Source organism: Centruroides vittatus, unplaced genomic scaffold (genome assembly GCF_030686945.1).
Source record: "Centruroides vittatus isolate TY-2023 unplaced genomic scaffold, ASM3068694v2 contig_1035, whole genome shotgun sequence".
NCBI classification, from domain to species: domain Eukaryota; kingdom Metazoa; phylum Arthropoda; class Arachnida; order Scorpiones; family Buthidae; genus Centruroides; species Centruroides vittatus.
The window spans coordinates 3474808-3491239 of NW_027120673.1; the positions used below are offsets into that span (position 1 = coordinate 3474808).

Here is a 16432-nt window from a genome sequence, read left to right on the forward strand (position 1 = left end):
CATGTTCCACAGCCATCTTGTATTATCTCGCGCACGTGGCATTCTGGGATCTCTCTTATGACTGGATCTACTTTCAAGAACTCTCTTGAATCGATCGCGATTAAACCTTGTTTCGGTCGAGATTGAAACGGTCCAAAGAGATTGCACCAAGACATAGTCCCCGACCTTGCTCACAATCTAGATTGAAATGCTTGGTGCAAACAGGGTATAAGGCCCTAGTTTAGTAGTTTACAGAGTATAATACGTATATTTTAATATATTTCAAAAAAACAAACCCACTGAGAAATGTTCCATGTGTTTAACAAGGTTCGGAAAACTGAAAATTTTAACAACGGGTTTGGCCGAACCTGTGCGAACCCACTGAATATCACCACTACATGTGTTATACCAAACATTATTAGTTACATTGAAAACGGAACTTTTTTGAAAAAAGTTCATTTTTAATGTAGAAACAACTCCTGGAAACTGATTAAATTGATTTTCCAAAAAAGAAGAAAGGTAAATGATGTTGAATATATGGCAATTATTATTAATTTTTGTATACATATTTAGTTAAATTACAGTTTATCATAATGTGACAAAATTTAGATTATAAAGACATAAGAAAGTCATGAACATAAACATTTTTGTACTTATAATTAGATCAAACACATTTCTACAGTTAATTTAGTTCTTTAAGTAAATTATTTACTTATACTGTTATAGACATGCAATGTGTTCTAAATAAATAAGGTAGTTTTTTATCTGTATAGAAAATTATCATCCTAATTAATTTGCTAGAAATATATAAAATATAGATAAAATAACATATTTATTGATAAAATTTTATATATAAACTATAATCACGTAGTTATTTTTCTTGCATGTTTTTTCAGATGTGAACTTTGGGTAACAGAGTTGAAAAACCCTAAATTATTTAATAATACTGCATTATAGAATTTTATTTAATTGTAATTTTATTAATTATATTGTGCAACTGTGTTATAATTGTATTAAATGAATGTACAGTACATAATTTTAAATAAGAGGGGTATTCAAATGAAAAGGTACAAAATGTCGTCACAACCAAACTGGTTGAAATGGGAATATGCTGCTTTGGGATACCATAGTGAGACATCTAGGGATGTGAATGTAGTGTCCGGCATGGTTGTGCGTCATGTGTGTGCTCCCGCACATGATGCACAAGAGAAGCAGGCAGTTGTGTGTTCCATCCAATTGACATGGCAGTGTGTATGAGGACATCATGGTGTTAATGTTGCAAAAGTCGACGAGTGAGAAGCAGCGAGGTGTTATCAGATTTCTGACTGCGGAAGGCACTCCACTTTCTCACTGAGAAAGTGGAGTGCCCGTTTTCGAGAAGGCCGGGAGTGTTTGAGTGATGACCTGAGACCGGGCCAGGCAAACATGGTAAACACGACCGAACTCATTGACAAGATGAATGACCTGGTGAGAAGTGATCAGCGTGTCACAATGCAAATGTTGGCAGTGATGATGGGGGACAGCATTGGAACAGTGTGGACAATTGTGCACTACAGGTTGGGTTACCAAAAGGTGTATGTGCATTGGGTGCCGAATAAGCTCAGTGAACCGCAAAAGGAACTGTGTATGGGGTTAGCACTGCAACACCTGTTCTGGTATCATGAAGACCCTGCTTTCCTGGAATGAATCATTGCTAGTGATGAGAACTGGTGTCATTGCTTCGAGCCAGAGACAAAGTAGGACAGCATGCAACGGAAACATGCGTCGTCACCCCCCTAAAACATTCAAAGCTGTGCCCTCAGTAGGCAAGGTGATGCTCACCATCTTTTTTGACATCCGAGATATGATACACATGGAATTCCTCAAGCATGGAAAAATCATTAACAGTGACGTGTACTGTGAGACACTCTGTTGCCTACTCAAGTCCATCAAGAGCAAACAGCCTGGGTTGCTCACAGAGGGAGTGATTCTGCTCCACGATAACATGCGTCCACATGTCTCCAGGGTCACATAAAGTGTAATGGCCAAGGTCAAGTGGCAGCAGCTTGAGAATCTGCCCTACAGCCCGGACATGCTGCCCTGTGACTTCCATATATTTGGTCCGCTCAAAAAACATCTCAAAGGGAAGCGCTTCAACTTAGATAATGAACTGAAGGACACAGTGGAGGACTGGCTTGTCACAGCCACAGGAATTCTGGGAACAGGGAATCCTTCGACTCATTAAACAGTGGGATAGTTGTGTTCAGGCTTCTGGTGATTACTTTGAATAAAGACTTCAATTATTATTATTATTATTTTTCTTTTTGAAAATTTTTAGAACAAAACAGCATTAGCCATATGGAACATAACAAGTTTGTTATGTTCCATGTTCTGTTAAGTACGTTGACTTCAATTATACCCACAGTGTCATTTCATACCTTTTCATTTGAGCACCCCTTGTGTTAAATGAAACAAAAGTTTTAACTTTGCTATCCAGATATGCCTTTCTTTTTGTTTAGGAAAGCAATATAATCACTTTTTGTTAAAGATATTATTATATAGCCTGCAAACATTAAATAAACTTATCTTCATTAGGATGCTATCAAATAAAAAAAAAACCATGCTAATAATGGTTGGTATAATCTGATAATGAATAAATGTCTACGCAACTGTTACTGGTGGATGTTGATATCAATGAGTGATCAAATTAACAATGGAGTTTCATTGCTTACCATACACTCCAAACTGAATCCTTTGTAGCCTGGGGATAATTAGGAAAGTAAGGAAGAATTGGAGGAATGATCTATGGATTTAACAGTCAGTCACACACATTTTTACTTTGATGGAGATTGTTTTCTGAATCTTAAGATTTTTTCCAAAATAATGAGTGTTTCCAAAAAAGGAAAGTCTTTAAATAGGCAGGATCATGAAATAGTAAAATTGTTGTTCATCCATAATCTATGCAATGTTTGTGGATGTATGGATCAATAACAAAAACATTTCTTGCTTCTTAATGATGTTATATCAATGATTAGAATAGAGAACTAGTGTTGAAATTTAGATATGTTCAGACTTTGCATGCAAATTAATATTCTATCTAATCTTTGCCTTGATTAAAATCAGCCCTAGTCACCTTGCCTTTTTTTCTTAATTTTTTATAATCACGTTTAAATTTGTTGTTAAATTATTAAACAATTACACAATAAGTGACTATGTTTCATCACAAATTACACAATCCTTTTTGCAAGGTAAAGATAGGCCCATATTTTCTATTTAATTACATTTTCACCAGACTTCTCAAATTTCCTGATTACTTTGTGAGATAAATTTTACCAGTGAAATTTTCACCATCTGTTCTTCTCTCAATTCTCTTCTTTATGCATGGTCTAGTATTTAATATAAATTACCCCTTTGTTCATTAAACAAAGTTAATATACCTCAAATAAAAAGTGACCTTGGTAAATAAAGATTTTTATTAGTTTGTCACTGATGATTGTGAAACAACAGATTTGTAAAAACAAAAATTTTTGTATTCTTCAGTAATCTTGTTGGAGAGAAAGAAAGATAGATTTGAGGACTTTAGCCCAAGTTGTCAGTCTGATTTCCAAGTGCAGGTGACTATCATGACCAACAACAAAATTAAGCTGTCTGCTTAATGTTGGAATATAATAATTGGATCTATCCTTTGTGGCACCCATGTAGCCCTGAAAATGGTTGTTTTTAATGATAACATAGAGATGTAGAGAAAACTGCACAAAATTTTAAATTTGGACTCTCTAGACCTAAACTGGAATGGCATATTTATCCTAGTTTGAACTATCATTAATAGGATCTTTGTCAGAGGATTCATCATCAGATCCACAATGCCTTGTTTTCCAAAATTTTTTCATTGTGCTTTTGACACAATCCCTCCAAATTTGTGACATGACTTGCAAAGTAGCTTGTAGCCATAAAATTTTGAAACCTTGTTCCGTAAAAGTTGTATTATGGCAACCAATATAGCCCTTCATATTTGTCCAAATAAGATCAATAGCTTGGCATTCAGAATGACATAAGGTCCTTACCACTGTGTGCTCCCACTGTTTAGCCCAGTGATTTCTCAACCTTCCTAATACTGTGACCCTTTAATACAGTTCCTCATGTTGTGGTGACCCTAAACCATAAAATTATTTTAGTTGCTACTTCATAACTGTAATTTTGCTAATGTTATGAATCATAATATAAGTATCTGATATGCAGGATGTATTTTCATTGTTACAAATTAAAGAATAGTGATTAATCAAAAAGACAATATGTAATTATATATTGTGAAATATTTATTTCTAATTACAAATAAATGAAATTCTGTCTTGAAGCATGGTATAGCATAGGTATCAGCCTTAATATAACAACAGTAAATTACATCGCTACATTTTGCAACAGTATGCGTAAAAAGCAAACGTCAGTGCTAAGGTTGAGATTGCTTCTTTCTCACCAGATCAGAAATTCTCAGGGCAGTCTTTGCAAGAGCACAACGAAGATCATCTTTCACAAGTCTACTTCTGTATTTAGACTTGATAACCAACATGCTAGAAAACTGTTTCACAAAGATATGTTGTTGGAAATGGAAGAAGGCCTTATGTTCCTTAAAGAAAGCAGATAAGGTAGGAAACATGTAAATTTTATTTTCATCCAATTTTTTGCCAAAGCTGAAGTTTCATTTGGAATGATTGGATCTTTTCAGACAAATCAAGGCATGTTACATTTGGTCCTTGCAGTGATAAATTTAACTCATTCAAGATGGCAAAGATATCAACCAAGTAGGCTATTTTCTGCAGTTCACTTTTATCGCTGAAAAGTGCTTTGAACTGCAGTCTTGCTTCCTGATTAAAAAACGTTTTGAGTTCATCACAAAGCTCAAAACATGTTTTAAAACTTTTCTTCTCGACAACCATCTCACTTCAGTGTGAAATAGCAGAGCATTGTTCGGCGCATCCAATTCATTGACTGTTTTCGCAACTGTGCAACTGTTTAAATGCTTGCCTTTACAAAATTGACAGAACTTATGATGCTTTTCATTACTTCTTGTAACTCTTGTGACAGTGTCTTCATTGCTAATATTTGCCAATGAATAATCTGATGACTTTTGGTGACTCATTCAATACCAAACATTGAAATCCAGATCAACATCCTAGAATAGCTGGAGCACCATCTGTGCAAACACTACAAACCTTTTCCCAAGAGATCTTATGCACTTTCAGAAATGAACCAACTGTGTCAAATACATCATGTGCTGTAGTTGTCGTTTCAAGAGGTTTGCAAAAAAAAAAATTCATCTTTAAAGTCGCCATCATCAATATACGTAAACCAGTAATTCTGAACAGTTTGCAATGTCTGTAAATTCATCAAGCTGGATATTAAATATTGGAAGTGGAGCAAATTTAATTTCCTGGATTACCTGACCAAGAATGTCAGCAGACATGTCATCTATTCTTCTGCGGGTAGTGTTGTTAGATAAAGAAATTGCGCTCAATTTCATCTCCAATCATAACTCGAACAATGTCTTTGGCCGCTGGCAACAGTAAATCCTCAGCAATGGTGTGAGGTTTCATAGCTCTGGCGATTCTGAGTGCCACAAAATATGAAGCTTCAAGAGATGCTACGTTTTGTTTGTGGTACTTGCCACCAGTGTCAAGTCTGGCTTTCTTGAGTCCATCAGAATCGCTTCTAAAATAGTTGGTATCCTTGCCGGCAAAGCTCGGATGCTTGCTATCAAAATGGCGTTTTAGTTTGTTCGGCTTCATAAATTCAGCTGATGGAACTCGACAACAAATAACATGTTGCGGTTTCTCAATTCCTGCTGTAATTATTGAGGTAAAATCATACTGTAAAAATCCTCACTATATTTTCTTTTCTTAACGTTCTTCTCTACACAATCCATTGTCATGGAATGGTTTGCTAATGAAAATAATATATAACAATAGCTTTAATAATACAAAAGATGATACATGGCATAGTTCAGTCAATACAGTTCATTAAAGTTTCCTATGATTTACTATTCTCTGTGTTGTGTTTTTACATACCTGTTACTATCACAAGGGGGCAGTACTCACATCAACCACAGCTGAATATAAAAAGACTGATCAGCATCCAGATTAAGTTTCCATGGTACAGATATATATTTTTTGCAGTAGTTGATGATTTTACAGTACATGATTTTACATTTACGCAGTAATTATAATACATGAAGTGTCGTTTTATCTCCAATACTGCTGCTTTCAACACACCAGCTTTTTTTTTTACACAGTATCTGTTCTCTACATGTGTGACTGGTCCGCATAAGTACAGTAAAGTACATTAAGATGCCAACCCTATCACATACACCTGTATTTGTACTGGGTGTATGTGATGGGGTTGGCATGATGATGTCATCACTCCGGGTACTTGTATTGGGTGTATCTGCATGTGGGCGAACTCACCTGCAGACAGATAGAGGAGCGGTGTCTTGGTTCCTAAGACTATCAGAAATATGTTGAAAGACCCTTTCACAGGGGTCACCGAAGACTCCTGTGAAAGGATCATTCGACCCCCAAAGGGGTCACAACCAACAGGTTGAGAACTGCTGGATTAGCCTGTTCTTCAAAAATAAACTTATTTTTGTCATGAATTGACTTGACTTTTTCCAGAAGTTGATGTTTCAGAAATCCATCATTGCATTTTACACCATGATTTCTAAGTCACTCAATGATTTTCAATTCCCTGTTCTGGCTGATTGTTCCCTTGTTGATTTGAAGATAATAAGAGGCATTATCCATCACAATAATTGAATTTTTAGGCATGTTTGGATTTTTAAGAAGTTGTTATACAAACCAATATGGAAAATTTTGGGAGTTCATTTCACTATGATAATCTCCAAATTTTGTTCTGGAGGCAAAAATCAAATCATCTCCTATAAATCTGTCTTCTTTGCCCACATGAACAACAATCTTTTTCCTTTGTTCACAAGAAAAAAATTGCTCAGCAATATCCAAAGAGCCATTGACAGTTGTATCCATCCATGATTTTGACCATCAAAATCCATGTTTCATTAAGTTGGAGAAGATGAGGGTTGTCTGATTCTATGTTCATTTTTATCAAACAAATGCAATTTTTTCATGTAGAAACAATGTGTAGAGTCTCACAGAGAAATTTTCCACCATTTACTTTATTCCATCTAAAACCTAGCTTCTGCAAGACCTGTCAAAAGGAACTTTCTTGACCATAAAAATTAATTATTTCTCAAAGTTCTTGCAAAATGCTATGTACAGTAGGCCAAACCTTCTACACATACATTACATGAACTGTCCTGCAAACAACAGATAATCAAATTTGTCCAAAACTGTTACTGGAGATTCATTTAGTCTTTTTTCCTGGAGTTTCTAACTTCTGGGTTCTATCTTCTTTTAAAATTGAATGAACATTCCTTTCCAACACTCCCATTGCCATCTAGACTCATTTTGCAAAATTGTCTAATTCCTTCACGTATAAAATGAAATACATATATCACTGTCTGTTGATGTTATGAATAACTGATTTATTTTGCAAGTACTTTCAACAATCTAAAACTGTCCTCTCCAGGCAGAATTGTTATTAGAACATCCAGAGAACAAGACATTTAAATTCAAGAAGAATCCAAACATCAACTAATGTTTTTTTCAAAATTGTTTGTTCCGCATGAACATGGAAATTTAAATTATACACGTACAGTTTACATATTCAATATTGTAAAATCCATGAAAAAATTTGAGACAACATTGCCTGCCGGCTTACTTGAATAAAAAAAAAAACATTGAATAACAAAGTTTACACTTAAAAATTGTGAAATTTTTATGGAGGATTTCCAAAACCATTTTATAGTGAAACCATGTTGTACAACTATTCATAAATTACATCTGCATTTTTCTTCAAATTTTTACTCCCTCTTCTCATTGTCTCAGTTTGTCCAAGTTTTCATAACCCCCTCCCCTCTTTGGACATCCAACAAAAATCAAATTCTCACAAAAACTTTATCACTATATAAATAATAAAATGCATAAACTGTATAAAATTTAATGAAATAAAATGGATGTCCGTTGAAGTTCAACCCGTCCTCTTTCACTGTCTGACTTTGTCTGACTTGTAACACTCTCCCTCCCTTCCAGTTTGGATGTCATTTATGGACAGCCACATGTGTGTAGTTATTTTTTCTAATTAATAATTATATGTTTTTTTATAATCATTGAATTAGTAAAATTAAAAATAAAATAAGAAAGAAAGAATTATAGCATCTCTTCTCTACACAAAAATAAAATGTTTTATCAAATAAAAGTAATTTATCCTGTTAATAATCCATAACTAAAAACTTCATGGCTTTGAAAAAAAGAAAAAGCAATTATTTATTATTAACAAATCCTGATAATCCATGTATAAAAGTATAAATTTATTAAATTTGTCCCTTAATAAATTTCCCAACTTTATAAAAATATTAATAAATTGGAAAAAAGTTTCATAAATCAGAAATTGTTTTGTTATGAAATTAAAATTATTAAAACAAAAAATAATAAATAATACTAAATAATAATAAATTATTTTTTTTATCAGTTCATTAACACCTGCCCTCAAATTGTGTGTGTAAATGGTAATTGTAAGAGATATAGAGAAAGTTAAAATATTTCAAAATTTTTTTTAAATCAATGTTAGATTATTAAAAGTTCACAGATTTTTCTCTCAAATTTATAATACTGTATAATTAATACAGCAGTTTTAAAATCTAGAAGTATTTTAAAATTTGAAAAATGACATTTGATATTGTTCTATGCTATATTTGAGACTTAATTTGATCCCCCAGCATTTTTCAATGTTCTCCCCCCTATTGCATTTTATAGTAATTCTTCACAAACAATTACCATCGGTTTTAAAGTTAATCTGCTCAATCAGTAAAAGGAGTAATTGTCTGTAATAATTGTCTAAACATTAAAAAATTAAAAAGTACACAAAGTAATCACAATTTAAAGGTCTGATTTTGAGTGATTGTAAAATGCAATCTTACAATACAATAGAATAATAAATCTTATGTGTAATAGGACTTCTTATTACACATAAGATTTACCCTTTTTAAAATTTTAAATTTCTTATTACATTTTTTACACATAAGATAAATCTTGTGTGTAAAATTTAAAAAATGTAAAAATTAAAATCAGTTTATTTGATATGGTTGCGAAAGGTTTAAGAACTGCTTAAGAACTTGGTCTTTAAGTATAGTAACAAAAGAAAATTGATGACTAGCACCTCTGTATTCTTTATTTTTCTATTACACACACAAAATCAACATTTCACTGTAATAGTTTTAATATTCTTATTATTGACGGTGTGTCTTTTTGTAGACTGTAAGAGAAAAACAATACAATTTTTGAAAAATTGAAAGAATTGCATGCCTTTAAGTACAAAATACCCTAAGAGCTTGCATACATTAACCTAGTGTTTCTCAACTTCACCTTATAGTAGACCCTCTTTTAATAAAAGAAAACGCTTGGCACACTCACTAGAGTAAAATATTTTATATATATATATATATATATATATATATATAAAGTATTAATAAACCTTTTTTAAAATACTATCTTTGTTTTAAATATTTTCATTTAACTAAAATGATTTTATATATTTTTTAACTTTAATGTGTGTTTTAATAAAGGTAAATATCACAAAAAACATTTTTTTTTAATTTACAAAATACAATAATATACTTCTTTTTCTTCTGTAAATTCAAGGATCCGTGTCAACACATTTACAGATATGTAGGAATCCATGGATCACACATTATTGAGAAATCTGCTATCCAAATTATCTCAAATACATGCATATGAGTATTTTTACTGTTCAGCACTATACACTCTGCAAGTTTTCAGTTTTCATATGCTTTCCTTATCTGATATCAGACAAAAAAAGCAGTTAGGGTCTCAGGATGGATAGTAATGGAAGAAGGCAATGCAACACTTGGACAATATGCCAAGGAAGGATAAATCCCACTAGGACTTTCTATAGGAAACTGACCCTATTTAGGTGCTAGATATGCAAAAAAACCCAAAAAATCCAACCCATTATTAAGATTTAAACCTGCAGTCAACCGTCATTTTTATCTATTTATCCATTGATGGACTAATCCCATAAGGAAGCCAATATTAATTACCAAGACTCAGATCCAGTTTGTGCTGTTTTAAAATTCCAAGTAATTTCAAAAATTTATAATTTTTAATAAAGTTATTTATACTGTAAATGTATGTAATTTCTCCTATTAATTTTTTAAAATAAATAGTGTAAATGAGTGCTTTAGAAGTTAGACAAAATGACCATTGTGAGGTAATAATTTCAATAATACAAAAATTTTCTTGCTAAAATCAGAAATTTTCCTTTTTAATGTATTTTTTGGTGTTCAAACAATGAACACTAAAAAATACATTAAAAGTTTGTCCTTAACTGAAATTTTTGAGTCTTATAAAAATTTGTTCTGATGTCATTGTCAAATAAATTTTATATTTTTGGATGTCCAAATGTTTGTTAATTACTGCCTGTGCTAAAAGTAACAAAAAATTAATCCATGGCACTGACTTCAATTTTATTTCTGTTAGTCAATGTATTACATCAAGTTTATAGTTGTACAGTAATTTTTAATTCATGCAAATCTTTAAACTTTAATAACTTTTCAACTATATGAGATAAAAAGAAAATTCAAAAAGCATATTATACAGAATTTATTGCCATTTAATGAATTAGGTTTTTCAAAACGACTACCTTCACTTGCAAGAATAGTTTTTAACTGATTTTTGAAACATTCAATAACAGTAATAAAGGTCTTTATTGGAATCACCATTATTTCTTTTTTTATTACGTCTATCAACTCTTCAATAGATGTAGGAACATTGTGATACACTCTATCTTTAAGATAGCCCTATAAAAAGAAATCACATGGGTTTAAGTCGAGGATATAAGGCAACCACTCCACGCCACCACCAACATATTTTTCATAATCTAATCTGATTACATGCTTCTTAAATATGCTGTAAAGGCTTTTGAACAATTGCTTTGTGCAATGGGGCCTTGTACCATTTTGCATAAACCAAGCATGATGAGGTTTATGCCCAACAAGCATTTTGAGATAAAATTTCTTTTCCAATAATTCAACATATGCAGCAGAAGTAATGTTCTTTTTGAAGAAGAATGGTCCGAATAACTCCACTAGCACTGATAGCACATCAATTGGAGAATTAAAATTTTGATGATAATTCTTTATAATAAACACATGTTCTAAAGTGAGTGCAACCATTTTGAAAATGACTATTAACATTAATCAATCATTGACATAAAAAATGTAAACATTATACTATATAGTACTTCTTGAAGTTTATTTATATTTCATTTGTTGAAAATTTATTAAAGTTTAAAGTTTTGCATGAATTAAAAATTAGCCTGTATATGCTATCTTATGATGGCATATGCTTAAAGTATCCTTTTAATCTAAAATATTTTTATGTTAACTTATCAGTTTAGCATTGCATGGTAAATTTTATGGTAGGCCTATTTAATTATTTGTATGATTCAATTTGAATTTTCCAAACCATGTAGTAGTAATTATTATTTGATTCATAAATCATGGTTTTATTTTGTGTATAATTTTGGAGAAATTTTGGGTCCTGAAAATATTCTGCACCCCTATTCATAAGTTGCAATGTATCATGTTACTTCTTGCTGCCTGCAGATAGCTACACTTGGTCAGCCATACTATCAGAAAACAAAATCAACAAGGCAACCAATGAAACAAATTCCCTGACTTTCCATGAACTTTTTCTGAGCACTAATGAAAATCCCTGACTTTCCAGGTGAGTGGGAACCCTGTACATATGTTGTACAGGCTGAACCCTTGTAACAAATGGGGCATTCTAATTTTCAACACTGACTCAACACACTCAGCACTCAACAGATATGTTGACCGCTACTTTCCAATGAATTATGGGTAATTGGTGTGACATTGAATGAAGTCCATCTTACTGAGAATGGAATTGTGGGAACTAAGCACTTCGTACTTGAAGTTGGAAAGTCGTTGATGATGTCAAATTGTTGGTTTCAACACTCAACACTCGTGTTGAAAATTGGAATGTTCCAAAAGCAATTTGTATTTATGTTATTGTGTGTTGACTGATACATGGATGTAAGGATCAAAGGCTATTTTTGTTCCTTCCTTTAGATTTGAGTTTTGTAAGGTTGAGGAATTTTTTTTAAATCAAAGTTTTGCCTGTAGCTTTTAAATGTGAATCATTATTCTAAGTGAGGGAAAGTAAGTTTCCTTCACTTAATCCTTTATATTACCATTCAACTAATAAGTAAATACTTTAATGTAACAAAATCCACAAAAAGTACATAATTTTAATAGTTTAGGTTGATTTTGATTTTTTGAATAGTGTGCTTTAATGTAACAAAATTAAATTGTAATATTTTAGAAAAATTATTCTTGTTAGCTTCAAAAAATTTTTACTTTGGAATTTTTGAATATCATTTTTTTCAACAATTACAGAAATATGTTACACAATAAATACAAAAATTACAGGTAATTTTTTTTAAATCATAAACATCCTTGTTAAATTCAAATAAATTTTGATTGTGAATTTTAGAATAGAGTGCTTTTTCAACCATAATGTGAAATGCCACTATAAAACATGTTATAACATTAAAAAGCACTTTTATGTTATAAATATGCATATCACATGTGCATATTCATAAGATACAAGTAACAAAAGTTCTTATGAGCTTCATATAAAATTCATGTGTAACTATACAAATTTCTTAATAGTTTACAATATCAATATATGTATTGTATCAAGCTATGATAGTTATAAAAGTAAATTCTACCAAAAACTTTAATGGGATTGTTAAGACTGCAATAAAGTAATTTTTGCTGGAGGCTATTTATAGCTATCACACATTAATTTGAAAAAATTTTTGTTTTACGATTGGTTTTTATAACATACTATTTATTTGAATAATATTACAAGTAACTTTATTTTTAGTATAAATTTTTCGCTGGTTTTAGCTAATATAAGAATATCCCACGATCCCCCGTAGATGCCAATGGCCTCTAGCAGACAAAAATCTTGCCATTTTTGGCATAAGTCTTGAATCTAATTGCATTTGCTGGGAAAGTTATTTTTGCTTTTGTTTTCAGACTATTTACCTCCAGCTGTCAAGTGTGTGTGTGTGTTCTGTTAACCACATGACCTTGCAACTTCAGTTAAAACTCATAATAATATATAATACATACAGCATTACCTTGTTAAGGAATGTAAACAAATGTTCATTTAATCTATATTTAACACATATCTGTTAGCAAAAGCAAACTTATCTTAAAAAACAATGTTTTATTTTGAGATTTTATTGATAATTTAAGAGACTTAAATGTCTTCAAAGAGATTAAATAATGAGTTCATTAAAAAAAATCTATAAAATTCCAGTTTGATAAAGGAAATAAAAGAGTTTCGAAATAAATATAAGCAATTTTATTTACAACAACAATCTTTATCTTAAGATAAATACAGTTAATTTGTTTAAATAAACAACTACGATCCTTATCAAAAAGTGCTAAGTTGTAATTTCTCCATTTTTAAAACAGAAATTCTTACCTTTAGAAGTTAGAAACATATGTACAAATGACGGCTAATAAATGTACAATTACAGCTTTTCTGCGAAAAGGCTATTGCTTTAATATATTTCTTTATAGATTATTCATATTTCTCAAAACTAAGACTGCGGATGAATGAACCAGTCGTCCATTTTGCAAATATTGAATATCTATAATTACACTTTCTTCGGAAGAGGGAGCCTTTATCGGGGTATGCTTTTCATTTAAAAACTTTTTTTTTTTTTAAATGTGCCGTATTTCAACACATATTATATGTACTTATTTCTTTTAATTAATTTTTGTAAATAATAAATATAAAATTTTATTTGAAACTAAGAAATATAAACGATGATGTTATAATTATATACATATTTCTCATCATTTTAATTTACATTAAGAGTTTGTATATAACGCTTAAGGTAGATTCAGTGGCGTAGCGTGGGTATCAGCCGCCCGGTGCGGAGGAAAATTTCGCCACCCCCTTATTTAGGTATAAGTAAAGAAAAATTCCATGCTCATTTCAATCGGTCCGAATCGTATGTGCGACAAAAATATGAAACGAAATGGTTCAAATTTTTACAAGATATTACTATTTATTGTGAAATTTTGCCGTCCCCTAAAAGTGCCGCCCGGGGCGGGCCGCCCCTGCAGCCCCCACTACGCTACGTCACTGGGTAGATTAGAATTTGATTTTATTCTAAATAATAAAGAAACGTGTTACTTATTTTTGCACATATATTTTTATTAAATGGCGTCATGTCTTTATTAAAAAACCTCTCGGAAGGCATCCCTCCTAGTCAGATCTCCCAAGTGTTGCGTTGCTATAACTTAACAAAAGAAACAATCCCTAGTATCAAAGCTCTTGACCGCTCTGGGAAACCCGGGATCGAATCCGAACGGATCGAAAAATCTCAAGAATTTCTCAGACATCTTCCCTCGCCACCCACCCGCTTTATTGTGGGCCTGGCCAAACTCATAATGGGATTGCTAAAAGAGGCCCACAGGGCGGAAAAAGTTAAAATATATACATATTAATAATGACACTCCCATAAAGAGTTGGTCTTATTTGACTTAAATCTCTTATACTTTTTAGGTATCTTATGCACGTATCAAGGATTCATAAACAAAGCAATTAACTGCAATTCAGGAAGACAATTTTCTATTAATTGTTTTATTAATTACTAGCTGACCCGGCCACGCGTTGTTGTGGCTCAAAATGTATCTATTATAAATGTGTAACACTTCCCCCGTGGGGGAATTTCAAAAAATCCCTTTTTAGTGTATATTCTGTTGACGTCACCTATTAAAACGCAATTAAAAACGCAAAAAACCGCATGTAAAATAGTATAAATAGAAGCCGAGTTCTTCACAGTAAGCCTTAATCCTGTCTCTTTCCCCGCTGGGGAATATCGAAAAATCCCTTTTTAGTGTATTCTGTTACGTCACCTATTAAAACGCAAAAAAACCGCATGTAAAATAGTATAATAAAGCCGAGTTCTTCACGTAAGCCTTAACCCGTCATCTCCCCCCCGTGGGGATTTCGACATGTATATTATATAAAAACCGTGCATATTCGAATGCAACGTTGTGTCAAAATTTCAAAGGAATCGGTAGGAACAAACAAACGTTGTATTTTATTTATATAGATAGGTAGAAAATGATCTGCTTAGGTCCATTCTCACAGAAAAGCAAACAGGTTTATTTCCTTAAAAAATTCATGTAAATTAAAATTTTTAAAGATGTATTGAAATATTATTAATGTTCTTATTATTTATAATCTATTATTCTTAAACTTAAATGCTTAGTTTAATAAACAAATATATTTTTAAAATATCAATATTTATGTATATAGGATAATCTAATGAAGTGATGACATTGGAAATTATACGGGAAATAAAATAAAATCGATTGAATTTACCATCTCGACATATGCCACAAACCTTCGCGGGAATGTATTAAACAACTTCCCAAAGTTTCATGGCAATCGGATAAATGGTGTGGTAATGCGAGTTATGTTTATTATACTATGGTTTATTTAAGCACATAATGTTTTGTGACTAGAATTTTCACTGATGTGTATTTTTTTTAATAATAAACATTGTTCAGAATTAGTCCTTTGGTGAAAATTACACATAAGAAAAAATTATTGTGACATCGCAACAATGCCAGTTTGTAAATTTTAATCATATTTTTAATTTATTTAATTTAAAATATTGATATATGCTCTCCATCTCAAATTAATAGTGTCTCATCACACATCATACTTTTCCTGATAACAACAGAGTCATGCCGGTTATTTATATAATCCCGTTCTGAGAAAAATTTTTGAATTAAAATCAAGTGACTTCCGGTTTAGACTAAGTTCGTATATTGTTAATCGGACCTCTTGCCCTAAGCTTTCCATATTTGGTCTCGAATTTTATCTATCTAATTCCATTCTCGAGATTAAGGAAAGACAAACTGACGGACGGACGACAGTAGGTATTTATAGGTCTACAATTTTTTCAAATTGCAGCCCAACAATTCGGTATTCGAACACAGATTATAGAAAAAATTCTCGGGGTACTCGACTGAACAAATGCGAATCTCTAGAACAAAGTTTCGATTAATGACATATTTTTATTTTTATTTTGTTATATATAACAAATAATGATATAAAATAAATATGTTGCTAATTTTTCTGATCAAGATCAATTTATTACTAGGCTGCAATTTGAAAAATTTACAGACCTATAAATTCTCACTGTCGTCCGTCCGTCTGTCTTTTCTTAATCTCGAGAACGAAGCGGAGAGATGAAAGACGAGACT

The 16432-nt window shown here is 31.7% G+C and overlaps 1 protein-coding gene across 1 annotated transcript in view; it reads right to left on the minus strand.

The window, feature by feature from the left end:
- Positions 1-13798, minus strand: part of ari-2 (E3 ubiquitin-protein ligase ari-2) — a 67130-nt gene extending 53332 nt beyond the window's left edge. Inside the window, exon 1 of the mRNA XM_067263803.1 lies at positions 13626-13798. The gene's annotated coding sequence lies outside the window, so the exon portion shown is untranslated. The remainder of the gene's footprint in view (positions 1-13625) is intronic.
- Positions 13799-16432: the final 2634 nt, after the last annotated feature.